We start from the raw sequence: 11,295 nt of genomic DNA on the forward strand, positions 1-11,295 counted from the left end.
GGGATGTGTGTGTGGTGTGTGAGTGTGTGGTGTGTATGTGTGGTGTGAGTCTGTGTGTGTGGTGTGAGTGTGTGGTGTGTGTCTGTGTGTGATGTGTGTGTGGTGTGAGTGTGCTGTGTATGTGTGTGGCGTGTGCACACACCCCACTTTCCCTCCCTGCTCTTCTGTCCTGCGGGTCCCCACACAGCTTGGTCTGCCTGCTGTGTAATCCTGCCCTGGTGAGGGGAGACACGTCAGGGTAGACCGGGCTTAGGCCATGTCTTCCTGCTCAAGCGGGTGAGCCAGAAGAAGGGGGCCAGAGAGTTAGGGGAAGGGCATTCTAGGGAGAAGAACTGGGTCTGTGAAGGCCTAGAAGGGAGAGGGAGCCTGGGGAAGCTGAAGCACCAGTACTGGCTGGGGCGAAAGGAGGAAAGAGGAGGCCCGTGAGGAGGTTGTGGAGGTCAGTAAGGACCCAACCCCATAGGCCCTGAGGGTCACCGTAAGAACTCAGAGTTTATCTAACAGGTGCTGAAGGGCTTGTCACTGGAGGCTTAGCAGGCAGTGGGGCAGGGACGCCATCACCTCCAGTGTCCAAATCCAATATTCTTCCCGTTCCATTCTTACTCTGGCTCTTCTGCCCCTTGCTGTGACAGATGTAGCTGAGCTGGGTGCAGAGTTCAAAGTCACTACAGGGGAAGGAGGAAGTGGGCACATGTCCTGAGTATGGGGCTACTACCACAGCCCAGCCAGAGACCAGCAGCACCCTCGGTTTTGTCCTTGCTCCCAGGAATGACTGCAGAGGCATAGGTGTACACAGGACAGCAGAGCCAAGGAACACACACTAGCGTCAGCTTTCCACAAAGTCTGCCGCTGAGCTGCTTGGGCTGATAAGCGCTTTAGACCCACAGCCACTCCCATGCTGTAGGAAATGAGGCAGAGGCACTGGTGACCCTGCCTGGTCGAAGCTCAATTGCCTTTCCAGCTTTACCCCCCACCCTCTGCAAGCTCTGTGGCATCTAGAAAAGCTTTATTGTCCCCCAGGCCATTCCTTCCACACACATACACAGAGAACCTTCTAAGCCGTGTGCTCAGCCCTGGGATCCCAAGGGGCGCGAGAGCCAGACCCTGTCTTTGACGAGCTGACTCTCATGACTGACACAGACATGTTGCAAGATGAGTTCAGCACAAATTTGTTTAGCACAATGTCACCCACTAACTCCCACACTAAAAGTCAACAGTCCTGACGCCTGTACACCTGTCTTAGGCTGGGTTCTCCAGAGAAGCAAAACCAGTGAAGCGTGTGTATACATAGACACACACACACACATATATATGGAGCCCTCGTGGCGCAGTGGTTAAGAGCTCCACTGCTAATCAAAAGGTTAGCAGTTCAAATCTACCAGCTGTCCTTGGAAACCCTATGCGGCAGTTCTACTCTGTCCTATAGTGTCGCTATGAGTCAGAATTGACTTGATGGCATGGGGTTTGGTATATACATATGTATATATGTAGAGAGAGAGAGAGAGATCTCAAGGAAATGACTCATGTCATTGTAGAGCCTAGCAAATCCCAAAACTGTGGATAGGGTATCAGTCTGGAGGCTTCTCCTGGACTCACATAGCTGCAGGGGCTGACAAATCCAAGGTTGGCAGGTCAGATGGCAGACTGCTGGCTGATGGGCTGTGGAGGTCAATGAATCCCAAGATCAGCAGACAGTATGGCAGGCCACTGGCTCAAGTCCCAAGAACCAAAGGTCACATGATGACAAGCTGGATGCAGGATCCAGAGGGAGCAAAAACCAGCGACCTTTGCCAGAATGTCTGTATGTACTAGATCCAGCCCATACCTCCATGGAGACTCCCCTTAGAACTGACTGGCTGATCACACCATATGATATCATGGAAGTGATTACATTATATCACAAAATGGAGGGTAATTACACTATTACATAACGGCCCAACTACATCATTGCATAACTGCTAAACCACTGAGAATCACGGCCCAGCCAAGACAACACATGAACTTAAACATCACCGCACCCTAATCAACTTCTCTCTCCCCACCCCTCTACCCTCATTCATCTCAGCTGGCAGCCCCAGGTGAGGGAGGTGGAGTGGGGGGAGGAAAAGAACAGAGCTGGGTTTGAATACTAGCCCTGCTACTCATCAGCTTGGTTCTTTGGGATGTTTAATTTCTGAGCCTTGGTTGTTGAATTGTAAACAGGAAATAAGGATCCTAACACCGTGGGAATTAGGCTCCTGTCCCGTGCTATAGATGCAGAGCAGACCTTGGTCCATGGCAGCGGCTGTCACTGGCTGCACACACCCTAATACTGGGAGGTTTGGTTCTGAGGAACTCTGTCCAAACATCCACAGAGCAGCTCCAACGTCTCGCTCACTTAGAGTGTGTCCTTAGCATGTTTGCCTGAGGAGGTGGCTCCCCCTAATGCCAGACATACCTGTGGAGGCACCTCTGATGTTGGTGGAAGTCATCCTCCACACAGGAGCTTTTCAGATCCATCGGACTTTGGCCGGTGGGGCAGGGGTGGGGCAGCTGGGGGTGCAGGAAGGGGCCTTGGTAGTTCTGGTACTGATGGTATTGAAACCCAGGGTGCCTTGAATTTTTTGAAGAGGCTTTCTAAAGGTCAGTATTCTAAATATACACACAGTTAGGAGGGGGTATCATCAAGTCGAACAGATGAAATGGGTATGGCTCTTTGTCCAGTACTGTATATCCTTACAAAAAAAAAAAAACCAAACCCAGTGCCATCGAGTCGATTCCAACTCATAGTGACCCTATAGGACAGAGTAGAACTGCCCCATAGAGTTTCCAAGGAGCACCTGGCGGATTCGAACTGCAGACCCTTTGGTTTAGCAGCCATAGCACTTAACCACTATGCCACCAGGGTTTCCTGTATATCCTTATATAAACTTAATTCTGACTACTATCCCCCTTCCCTCCAACGAAACCCACCTCAGTCACTGTGAGATCCCATGCCCTGCCCAAGTAGTACTGCTCTCCATGAGGCTGACCTGGTCCTTGGTGTTGGGGAGCATGTCCACCCCAAGTCAGATCCAGGTGAGGGGGCTCTCCCTTACAGGTCACTCATGAGGTGCAAGAATGTACCTGAGGCCTTCTGCGTGGAGCCTAGCCATCCTCCCCTCCATACATAGCCATTTGCTTGAGGTCAGATCAAGTCCTCTGTCCCTTCCCAGTCAGTGTGTGTGTGCGTGTGTACAACGTGTTGTCGGTCCCCTGCCAGCTTCTGCAAAGGCTCTGCTCACTTTCTCACCCAGCCCCATCCCTTCAGTGCCCAGTCCAGGCTGGGACAGCAGACAGACATCTGCGTGAGACCTTCAAAAATCCAGGATGTGAGGGACCATTCAGTTGGGCCCCCTGGGAGAACCAGGAATGAACAGCAGGAAGAAAGAGGGGGGAAAACAAAACAAAACAAACAAATGAAAAACAAAGAAAAAGCCCACAGTAACAGGAGTGAAAAGGGGAGAACAAGCACTTCCTGCTTCTTTAACAGATGACAGTGCCTGGGTGGTGGGGTGGCTCAGACAGGTCAGGCCAGGACCTGGGCCCCCTCAGCTCCTTCTTCTCTCCCTCGAAAGCTGGTGCTGGCCGAGTCCTCACTGCACTGCGTGCCACCCACCCACCCCCTGTGCCTGGGCCGGTGCCCCCTGGCTCCGAGTTCCATTCCTTCATACTTGGCCTTAAGGGCCCCTTAGGCACATATGTATCTGCTCCCCCACTAGGCTATATACTCCTTTCTCAAGGGTGGCTCATCTCTAGGACCTGAGTGTGGCATATGGAACGTTGTTAGTGTTCTAAATTGCCATCAAGTCAGGCGGTGACTCATGGCGACCCCATGTGTTACAGAGTAAAACTGTGCTCCACAGGGTTTTCCTGGCTGTAACCTTAATGGAAGCAGAACGCCAGGCCTTTTCTTCCTCAGTACCACTGGGTGCGTTTGAACCACCAGCCTTTAGGTTAGAAGCCAAGTGCAAACCATTTGTGCCACCTAGGGACTTTAAGTGATAAGAATAAATGTCTATAAAACACAGCCTGCCTCTTCCTGCCCAATCTTTCATGGACATCAGGGTATTATAAAGGGAGCTTCTTTCTCACTGAACGATTCAAAGTCGTTGTTGTTAGGTCCCGTCGAGTCAGTTCCGACCCATAGCCACCCTCTGTGTATAGCTGAATGAAACACCGCATGGTCCTGCACCATCCTCACAATTGTTGCTATGCTTGAGTTCATTGTTGCAGCCACTGTGTCAATCCATCTCGTTGAGTCTTTTCTTTTTCACTGACTCTTGACTTTACCAAGCATGAAGTCTTTCTCCAGGGACTGGACCCTCCTGGTAACATGTCCAGAGTATGTGAGACAAATCTCACCATTCTTGCTTCTAAGGAGTATTCTGGCTGTACTTCTTCCAGGACAAATTTGTTCATTCTTCTGGCAATCCATGGTATGTTTGGTATCTTTGCCAGCACCATAATTCAAAGGCATCAATTCTTCTTCAATCTTCCTTATTCATTGTCCAGCTTTCACATACATGTGACACTATTGAAAACACCCATGGCTTGGGTCAGGCGCACCTTAGTACTTAAAGTGACATCTTTGCTTTTTATTCAAAGTTACCTTAGTGCGTTGTCAGGGAATGGCCGCAAATCACAGACAGGGAACCACTGAATAAATTACTGAAGGAAAACACTTGCTCCTGTGACCAATAAACTCCCAAGTCTTAGTGGTTTAGCTCAATATAAACCCACTGCATTGTTCTGCAACATTCAAATGCAGTTATGCCAGGAGGTGGGGGACATTTGCTCCACTCAGTTCTGCGGGGCTCCAGGCTCTTTCTATTTCATGGGTTTCCATCTTCAACTGATGGCTTTGGAGGTCACCGGGGAAGGGGAAGAGAGAATGGGTGACTGAATGGGGGGCCAGGCCAGCAATTGGACATCACTTGTGGACATCGCTCTGTCCACATTCTATGGCCCAGAACTCAGTCACGTGGCCCTGACTAAACCGCAGGGGGCAGGAAAATTGGGCTTAGTGTGTGTCCAAGGTGAAAATGTGGATATTGGAATGAATAAATCCATAACCAGTATTGACCGCCCTGATACAGTGGGAAGATCACTGATTAGCATCCCCTCTCTGCTACTTATCTGCCCCTGGGCCTTGGTTCTTTCACTTGATGAGTGGGGATAATAGTACCTGCCATGCCATCTCACTGGGTTGTCTTCTGGGCCAGTGAAATCCAGATCTGCTTTACACTCTCTTGTCAAGTTGAACTTTAAGGAGCTAACTCAGTAAGTCTCAGGAAAGGGGTCATCTTCTTGGGGTGGAGGTGCATGTTGGAACCACATGTTTAGATGGTCACACTGATTGGGGTGGCCTCTGGGCTTTTAGTGGATGGGGGTTAGGGGAGCCAGGTGCACACAAAGACTTTTCCTATGACTTTCAAGTATCATACTGGGCATGCACTCAGGTGAGTAGCCTGTTTATAAGGAACTCTCAGAACCTGGAACCAGACTGTTCTACTTTCCAAAATATTTTTTCCCTCGCAGGGATTCTGTGCTCTGAATACAGTGGATTTTAGCCCAGGGACCACCTGTGCCTCTGACTTTCAAATTCTAGGTCTTTTTTTACAGATTGACTTCGGCTCTGACTTCTCCTTATATCACCCACTATAGCTGTGCCTCAGCACTGGCTGGTTAAAATGCTTATCAGTGTATCACAAAGCTGTCTCCTCATTTATACTACTGTTTAGGATTTATACTGATTTGTTTTGAAATTGTGTGTGTAGGTTGGATATATTCTCTGTGAATGTCATTGTGGGCCAGCGAAAGTGTCATTACAAAGAGTTGTCATGGGAAAGGACCGTTGGGTCTGATAAAGTTGAGACCCATTGAATTCATTCCATGCTGTGTGACCTGCTACTGCTGTGGGGCCTGGCACACGGGGACACTCACTAAATCTCTGTCTGAGCAACAAATGGTTGAAAGGATGAGTATAATTATGAAAATATCCCAATAAGGAAATTCCCAGAACATGAGCTGATTTTAGATCAATTTAGATCAATCTCTCAGGACAGTTTGAACTATATAAAATAAGAGCTTATTAACTTGGTGTGGTTCATTTCCATTGGAATCTCACCTTCAGTTAGTTCTAAACCAAATCAAAGAAAAGCAGTCTAGATTGCTTTTTTCTAGTCTCCTTGTGGAAAATGCTACAAATACAAAGCTAACCACCATGAAAAAAAAACCATGAAAGGAAACCCAAATTGAAACAAAATAATATTGAATAAGCCTCTAATTTTCAAGTAAAGGGTTATTGTTTCCACTGTTACCAATATGAGGAGTGAAAGCAGAATACCTCTACTCAGAAAATCACATTAGGTACAAACTAAGCAGAGCCATGTCTTTACAAACAGTGAAAGTTTCTTTCCAAGTTGGGGAGCAAACCTGCTCCCATTAGAAGTCTTGTTCTAATGAGTTCTAAGTCACGTTCTAATAAGTTCCAGTCCTAGTCAGGGACTACAGACACTTATCACCACCCCTTCCCCAAGGCCACATCTTCAACTTCATCTTTTTTTTTTTTTAAATAGAATAAATTTTCTCATTTTAGTGTTTTTATTAAAAAATGTTGAAAAACATGAAAAAAAGTATACCCAGTATGTCCTTGTAATTACATACTGAAATGAAAGTCTCTTTTTCTGCTCTCTCCAATTATAGGTTTTTGTGTGGACACATTTTTTCCTCTCTCCGGGGTAAATACCTAGATGTATGATTCCTGGGTATAGGGTTGCTATGAGCCGGATTTGACTTGACGGCAAAGGGTTTTTTTTTTTTTTTTTGGTTTATGGTTACCTTTGTAAGAAACTGCCAGACTGTCCTACAAAGAAGCTCTACCATTTTGCATTCCCCCCAGCAATTAATGAGTTAATGAGGGTTCCTGTTGACCCAGGTCCTCACCAGTATTTGGTGTTGTCAGTGTTTTGGATTTTAGCCTTTTTTTTTTAATGGGTATATAGTGGTACCTCATGTTGTTTTAATCTGCAATTCCCTAATGACATATGATGTTGAGCATCTTTTCATATGCTTATTGGCCATCGATTTATCTTTGGTGAGGTGTATGTTCAGATCTTTTGCCCATTTTTTATAGGATTTTTTGTTCTCTTATCACTGAGTTTTAAGAGGTTTTCATATATTTTAGACACAAGTTGTAAAAATGGTGTGGGGGCATCAGATGCCTCTAACTTCACAAGGGGGAGGAGACTTAACAAGGGGTGGAGACTTAAAAGGGGCAGGGGAGAGAATCAAGGTCATCAGCCCAAGGATGATTCCCATGAGGTGGAGATCAGACATACCTCCAACTGCCAACCTTTTTACCAATTCTGAAACCAACCATCCCTCCCATGGCTCTCTCTACTTCTCTGCTGGGTTTGAGAATTCATTGCAGTGGCTACACAGAACTCCTAGAGTGTACTCACAGTTATGGGGTTTATTAGGGAAGTAGCAGGTTACAGTTCAGGATGAGGGATGGCTCAGTATACAGTTCTTCGATCAAGGCAGCTTCTCAGCCATGCCTGCAGGTACGCCTCTCTTGGCCCTCAGCCTTGGCTCTTGGCTGGGCCTCTGCCCTGCTAGGCCAAGTGTTACAAAGCTCTTTAGCTCTGCCAATAAATGCCCAGAGTCACCCCACTCCATCAGGAAGCCTACTGCCTGAAGGCACTCAGCTCTCTTTCTCTGTGGATCAGCATGCCCACTGTAGCTGCCTTGCTCTGTCCTCCTGGAAGCCCACCCAGCTGTTTCTCTCCAGTCTCCTGGTTCTGCTGCTGCTGTTCCTCTGCCACTGGACTCTGCCATGTTCACCATCTTGCACCATCTCAGGTGTTATAACTTACTGTGTCCCCTGGGTCTAGGAGGCTCTCAAAGGGACCCTGGGTCCACAGGACAAGCTCCACTCCTGGCTCTTCTTCTTGATGGCAGTAAGATCCTCTTCCTTCTGCCTCTGGGATTGGTTCCTTTTAAGCCTAGTGGGATGGCAAAACTGGCCAATTCCTTACAAAGATTCATGCACCTTATTGGCATAGCCCCACCCCCACAAGTGTTCCATGCACCTTATTTGCATTATTAGCAGGCTGTCCAATCCCCTTGGTGGACTACAAGCACCTTATTTGCATAGTTCCACCCAATCATTTTCTGAAAGTCACAAGACCATGGTGAGAAGGGCCATGGTCTTATGACTTGAGGAATTCTCTGCACAGCACAAGTCCTTTATCAGATATGTATTTTGCAAATGTTTTCTCCCTGTTTGTGGATTGTTTTTTCATTCTCTTAAGGGGATTGATTTTAAAGGGTTTGTTCAGCTGAACTCTCAGGGCTAAGCCAGGCACTGTCAGTGGGAGCTGGAATCCCCAAGGGGAGGGGCATTTAGAAATTTATGGTGGCCTATGTTGTTTTTTTTTATGTTGATTGGGAAACACTGGTGGCGCATTGGTTAAGAACTATGGCTGCTAACCAAAAGGTTGGCAGTTCAAATCCAGCGGGTGCTCCTTGGAAACTCTATGGGGTAATTCTACTCTGTCCTGTGGGGTCACTATGGGTTAGAATTGACTTGAGGGCAATGAGTTTGGTTTGGTTTATGTCTCAATGTTTGACCCAGGAGAGGGAGCTACTGGCATTTCAAAAATGGGGAAAAGGGATGCCAGATGTTTGGCAGATGCTGAATGGTATCAAACAGTAAATGGCAAATCACCTCATAACCTGCAAGACTCATAATGACCAGGGCCCAGAATTGAGCTCCACTTTGTACATCAACAGTCTTCCCCTTTCCCTCCTTTCTTCTTTTTACCTTTTTATTCTGTGTTGTATCTTGGAACAACAATTGGCGTTAAATATTTATTGACGAAATGAATAGTTGTGCAGTGGTTAAGACCTCGGCTGCTAACCAAAAGGTGGGCAGTTCAAACTCACCATCTGCTCCTTGGAAGTCCTATGGGGCAGTTCTACTCTGTCCTATTGGGTCACTATGACTCAGAATCAACTTGACAGCCACTGGTTGGCTTTTTTGGTTTAAATGAATAGGTGAATGCCTATTTTCCTGTTGAGTTGTTTATATTTTTTATTATGGTATATTAGTCAGGGCCAAATCATGAGACAGAAAACACATCAGTAATTTAAACAAAGAAAATTAAACGTAGGAACTGTTAACTACTAAAAGATGGCTAACTACAAAAGGAGTAAAAGAGAACTCTAAAACAGTGGTTGGCAAACTTTTCCTGTAAAAAGCTAGATAGGAAATATTTTAGACTTTGTGGGCCAAGGGAACCCTGGTGGCTCAGAGGTTAAGCATTTGACTGCTAACCGAGAATCCACCAGCTGTTCCTTGGAAACCCTATGGGGCAGTTCTACTCTGTCCTATAAGGTAACTATCAACTTGATCCCAGTGGGTTCATCTTGGTTTTTGCTGTGGGCCAAGAGGCACAACCAAGAATATTATTTAGGTACTTATATAGCAACACAGAAAACGAATTTCCACAACCTTTTTTATTGATGAAATTGAAAACATAGTGAGTACGAGTTTTGTAATACAGTTCGATTAATGAGAAGAATAGAATCCATTTTGTTTGGATCACATTTTGTTTAGTTGGGGTTCAAATGTAAATACCTCTGCAGAGAAAATGGCTGCTTGAGGAAACTCGTTGGAGGGCATGGGCTGCAGCTAAACCAAGAAGACCACTAAAGTGAACAAGACCAGCACCCCCACCCCAGACTTGCTGGCCTAGGAAACAGGAAAACTTGAGAAGAAAAATCCCTTCCTCTTGCTCCTGCCTTACAGCGTCTCTCCTGCGCCCTCTGCTGGCACAGACTGACACCAAGCCCGCTGACAAAGGCGGCAAGTGTAAGGTGCGGATTCACAAAGCAGAGCGAAGAGGGGTGGATTTGGAGCTGAGAGGTAATAATTTGACAACTGGCACGAGGAGTATTAATAGTTTGATACAAATAATTTTTTTCCTAGACTGTTGCTTGCCTATAAAATTTTTACTTATTGAAAAGATAATAGTCTCATGTGGTACAAAATTCAAATTGCAAAGGAGTGTATACTTTGAAGTTAGTCTTCCACCCAGCCCTGCCCCCACTCATGCAGTTCTTGCTCCAGAGCCCACAGTTATCAGTGTATTATGTATCTTTCTGGAGATGTTTTCTGTATATATATATATATATAATATATAATGTTTATCATTTACTTAAAAAAAAATCCGTAAGCAAATCTTCTGATTTATAAAAATTTAAACTATTTCTGCAAGTACATCTATTATTTTTCTTCTTTTACAGCCACTGGCTAATGTATCTTGTTTAGGAAGTCATCTGTACTCTAAGATTAGAAACAATTTTCCTATATTTTCTTCTAATACTTTTGTGTTTTCGTTTTCACATTTATATTTTTAAACTATCTGGATTTTATATTTGAATGAAGTATGAGGTGAGGTGAGGGCCTAACTTTATTTTCTTTAAAGTGAGTGGCCATTTAATTGCTTCAGTGTCATTTAATCCATCCTTTCCAACTGATTCAAAGAATTTAACATCGAGGTCCCAAATCCCCTCCCATCAGTAACAACCTCCAAGGATAGCTTCGTCCCACAAGTCCCTCTCCTCTGTGTTTTCTCTGCCAGGTCCCTTCTTCTCTCGGTGGGACCTTCTTCCCTCTTTTGTGGTGTCTCTAGCTTTGTTGTTCTTCTTCTTGTGTTTGAGCTTCTCTGCACTGACTGGATCCACCTTGGCCTTTCTCTTGCTGATGCTCCTGTTTTCTTTGTGGGACTCTCCATCCCCATGGTGCTTCCTCTTCCTCAATACTTGTTCCTCTTCTATGTATTCTCCCTTCTCCCTGTATCTTCTCCTTTGGTGACTCTGTTTTTCACCTGCCTGATGGGTGTTGGTGCGGACCTCTGAGAAGAAACTGGAATCTTCTCTGGGCTGTACTCTGTGGGGGCCAGAGTTCTTTCCTTGCACAGCTGGGCTTGGAAGCGCTGGGGCTTTGAAGAGATGGTCTTGTTTTTTCTGATGGTGGCTTAGGTATTCCATTCTTTGTCTGGAGTCATGAATTTTGGGCCAGGGAGGCAACTGGCTTTCCACTGCTCTCAGCCTTTTGTAGGAACCGGGAAATTTGTAGGGCCTCCCGATGGACAGCCTCTGCTCCAGGACTGGGGGTTTGTGTCCAGTGTGGCCCCTTTCTCTGTACTTAGAGTCCTCTGTCACGTTTCTAAAACAAATCTTTGGTTGCAGTCCTCTGGCTTTCTG

The sequence above is a fragment of the Loxodonta africana genome, chromosome 15 (genome assembly GCF_030014295.1).
Source record: "Loxodonta africana isolate mLoxAfr1 chromosome 15, mLoxAfr1.hap2, whole genome shotgun sequence".
NCBI lineage: Eukaryota > Metazoa > Chordata > Mammalia > Proboscidea > Elephantidae > Loxodonta > Loxodonta africana.